Source organism: Tursiops truncatus, chromosome 11, assembly GCF_011762595.2.
Source record: "Tursiops truncatus isolate mTurTru1 chromosome 11, mTurTru1.mat.Y, whole genome shotgun sequence".
Classification (NCBI taxonomy): domain Eukaryota; kingdom Metazoa; phylum Chordata; class Mammalia; order Artiodactyla; family Delphinidae; genus Tursiops; species Tursiops truncatus.
The window spans coordinates 51,944,465-51,948,704 of NC_047044.1; the positions used below are offsets into that span (position 1 = coordinate 51,944,465).

At 47.2% G+C, this 4,240-nt stretch overlaps 1 pseudogene; it reads right to left on the reverse strand.

The window, feature by feature from the left end:
* Positions 1 to 264: 264 nt before the first annotated feature.
* LOC117314196 (RE1-silencing transcription factor pseudogene) lies at positions 265 to 3,309 on the reverse strand (annotated as a pseudogene).
* Between the last annotated feature and the right edge of the window lie 931 nt (positions 3,310 to 4,240).

Here is a 4,240-nt window from a genome sequence, read left to right on the forward strand (position 1 = left end):
ATAGAATGCTCTAATACCACCTTGGCCTTCTGGGTTCAATGAAAAGCAAAAGCTAATAGATTTAGATGTCTGCTGGTTTATTACACTAACTCCCTTGGCTTTGCTAAAATGTGTACATCAATAGGTACACGGATTCCTAAGGAAAAGAATGCCACTTAAAAATCAAGATTGGATACTAATGAAAGCAATTTTAAAAACAAAAGGTTGTCTATTACTACAAATGAATACAAAATGTCACAGACCTTACAAACTAAGAACTGAAGCCTGGCCCAAAGTTTATTACTCCTGCCCTTGAGCTGCCTCTTCAAGGAAGTATACATTAACCAAATGGCGATTGAGGTGTTTGCTGTAATCTTCTTCCTTTCTAAAAGAACGATCACAGAAGATACAAACAAAATCTCCCTCGGCCACTTTGACTGCCAAGGCTTCCTTTCCATTTTTTCTACTAGTCTCTTGTGGAACTGGCCGAGCCCCATTCAATCCAGAGTCATCACTATCCTCTGACATGTTGTCACTTAGGTCACTTCCATCATGACTGTGGATGCCTTCGTCTTCATCCATTTCCTGAGACTCACTTACTGCCACGGTGACAGGAGGTGATGCCACAGTCGCTGTGGACACTGCTTCACATTTTTCTAGTGGTAGAGGAAGAAGTGGTGGTGAAGCTGGTTCTTCAACCGCCGAGTCTCTGCCGGGGGGATTCTCTGTTTTCTTCTCATCAGCGTCCATCTTCATTTCACAAAGCATAGCGTCAGCCTGACGTTTACCATCTGAAGTTTCACCCTCTGGCATATTCAAGTTTTGTTCAGAGGATGAAATACTGGCAGATGGCTTGGTAACAGCAGCAAGACCAGCTAGACTCTTATCTGCTTCTTCTGCTTCCACTTTTTGAAGAGGAGCTTCTTTATGTCCTTCGCCTGCAGGGACTAATTTTTGGTCTTCTGACTCTTCCTCTTTTAAGTCTTCCTTTGGCAGAGGTGGTGATGGTGGTAAGAGATCCTGTGCACCGGCACTTTCCTTTAGAAGCTGCCTGTCTTTAACAGGCACTAAGCCAACTTCAATAAGGACTTGCTCCTTCTGCACCATTTCACTCTGCATGTTGGACTTTTCCTTGCCATTATCTGGCTCCACGGGAGGAGGAGGCTCCGCATGAACAGGCCCCTTCTGAACAACCTTGACCTCAGCATGACCCCCGGTGGGAAGAGGTGGAGGAGGAGATGGGGGAGAGGGGGAGGAGGAGGCGGCCGCTCCGTCTGAACAAGCTCGACCTCAGCATGCCGCTCGGGGGCAAGGGAGGAGGAGGAGATGGGGGGGCAGCGGGAGGAGGCTCCGTCTGAACAGGCCCCCCCTCAGCAGACTCCATGGGAGGAGGAGGCTCTATCTGAGTGGGCCTCCTCTGAGCAGGCTTGCCGCTTTTTTTACATGATTTACTTCTCAGAGTTTTCTTCTTTGCACTGTTTTTCATGCAACTCCTTTGCTTTTTATTCTCCTCTACTTTGCTGTCACCCTTCGGCACTTCCTAACTATTTCTGGATTTGCTTTCTGCCTTCTTTTTCTTTTTTGTCACAGGTTCCTCATCATTCACAGGTTCTTGTAAGGAACGGGCTGCAGCTTCTGTCTTCCTTTTGCTTTTCTTGCTTTTACAGCTTTTTTCTGCATTATTTCCTGGGTGCACATCTATCTCTTTAGCTTCCAGTGCCGATTTGTGAGTTCTGGTAGTCACTTGGCTTGAGGCATTACTACAAGGCTTTTTCTCTTTTGAAACATTATCTTTTTTCTCCACTTTTACAGACCTCTCGTTTTTCTTCCCAGTCACATCCCCCTTCATTTTTGTCTGCTCTGTTTCTGTTTTCTCATTGGTGATTTTGTTATCAGGCAAGTCAGCCTCTCGCTTTTTGGTTTTCTTTAGCTTCACTTTTGAGACATCCATGGTCTTATTAGGACAAGTAGGATGCTTAGATTTGAAATGATACTGCAGATTACACTTCTTGGAAGCTGCGTAGTCGCATACAGGGCAGTTGAACTGCCGTGGATTAACATGTAGCTCCACGTGTTTTTTGAAGTTACTTCTATCTGCTGTTTTGTAGTCACAGTGTGGGCAGTGAAGAGGTTTAGGCCCATTGTGAACCTGTCTTGCGTGACGGGTTACTTCACGTTGATTAGAGGCCACATAACTGCACTGGTCACACTTAAATGGCTTCTCACCTGAATGAGTATGCATATGTCTGGTTAGATGAGTTTTCTGAGAACTTGAATAAGGACAAAGCTCACATTTATACGGACGTTCTCCTGTATGAGTTCGAACATGCTGAACATAATTGTTTTTTCTGTCTGAAAAATAGTTGCATTTTCCACATGTGTATACTTTCCTTGGAAAATGGTTTCTCAAGTGTTTCCTCCAGTGATATTCGCTTACTGTGGTGTACGTGCAAATGATGCCCTTGTAGACTCGCTCATTGTCCCCGGCTCGGGTGTGGTGTTTCAGGTGAGCAGTATAGTGATCATAGCGATTGGTATTGTAGCCACAGCTGTCACAGCGAATGGGGCCCTTGGAGAAATCTCCCTCTTCCCCAGTGGAAGAGCCACATTCCCTGGCTTTGGCTTGCTTCTCTGCACTTTCCTCCACAAAAAATTTCGTGGCACTATGAACTCGGATGTGATGCACAAACTGTTCTTCAGATTCTGCTTCATACTGGCATGGTTTACAGCGAAAGGGCTTGGTCTTCAAGTTCTTGCATTTGTCCTCTGCTACAGGTGTTTCCCGAGGAGGATCTTTATTTGCGCTGTACGGTTCTGAGGCAGCTGACACCTCAAACACAGGCCGCGGTTGCACAACACTGAGTTCCAAACTCTCCAGTTCCATGTTTTCCAGCCCACTGGGCTCGCCTTTTACCTCAGGATCCTGACTCCTCAAGTCCTTCTCCATCACTATCTGAAAAGTTGTTATCCCCAACAGGCATCAATTCTGCCATCTGTCTGTCTTCGCCAACCAGGTAATCACAGCAGCCGCCGTTTACTTCCCCAGTTAAGGCCACATTTGCCAACATGATGAGCTGAGGCGCAGCCAGTTCAGCTCTGGAGAGATCAGGCAAGTCATACATGTCGTTAGGCAAGGCCATGCCCATGGTGCCACTGCCGGTGAACAGACCTCCTCCTCCGGAAGACTGCCCCATTACCTGGGTGGCCATAACGGTGTTCAAACACAAAGCAGCTCTTTGCAAACTCGGGAGCTCTCGCTTCCTCTCGGCTCGGCCCGCTCACTGCACCACTGACACACCAGTTGCCGCCACACTCGTCCTGAACCTTTCCCTGGGCGGCCTTCCTGGGCGAGGAGGGGCGAAGACCCGCGTCGCTGCTCCTTCTCGGACTACTTTTCTTCGTTGCTGGAGTTTCGGGGGAGGGAGAGGGAGGAAAAGTTGGACGCTGGGGCAGTCGAGGCCCGCGAAGACCCAGGAGGGGGGCTGCAGAGAATGTTCAGGCCTCCGGCTCTCGCCCTACCGTCCTGGCCGCCGCCGCCGCCTGGGGCCCCAGACCTCGGCGGCGCTTGCTCTGCTCCTGCGCCGTGAGCTCTCGGGAGCCGCACATTCCAGCACAGAAGGCTGCGCCGTGCACCCGGCCTGCGGCGCCGCCGCCGCCACCCCCCGGGACACGCCCCCCCCCCCCATTTTGAGTTTATTTTTGTGTATGGCGTTAGAGAATGTTCTAGTTTCATTCTTTTACATGTAGCTGTCCAGTTTTCCCAGCCCCATTTATTGAAGAGACTGTCTTTTCTCCATTGTATATTCTTGCCTCCTTTTTGTAAATTAATTGACCATAGGAGTGTGGCTTTATTTCTGGGCTTTCTATCCTGTTCCATTGATCTATATGTCTGTTTTTATGCCAGTACCATACTGTTTTGATGATTGTAGCTTTGTAGTATAGTCTGAAGTCAGGGAGCCTGATTCCTCTAGCTCCATTTTTCTTTCTCCAGATTGCTTTGTCTATTCAGGGTCTTTAGTGTTTCCATACATATTTAAAATTTTTTGGTTCTAGTTCTGTGGAAAATGCCACTGGTAATTTAAAACAGATTGCATTCAATCTGTAGATTGCCTTGGGTAGTATAGTCTTTTTGACAATATTGATATGGTATATTTTTCCATCTGTTTGTGTCATCTTCAGTTTCTTTCATCAACATCGTATAGTTTTCTGAATATAAGTCTTTTACCTCCTTAGGTAGATTTATTCCTAGTTATTTTATTTT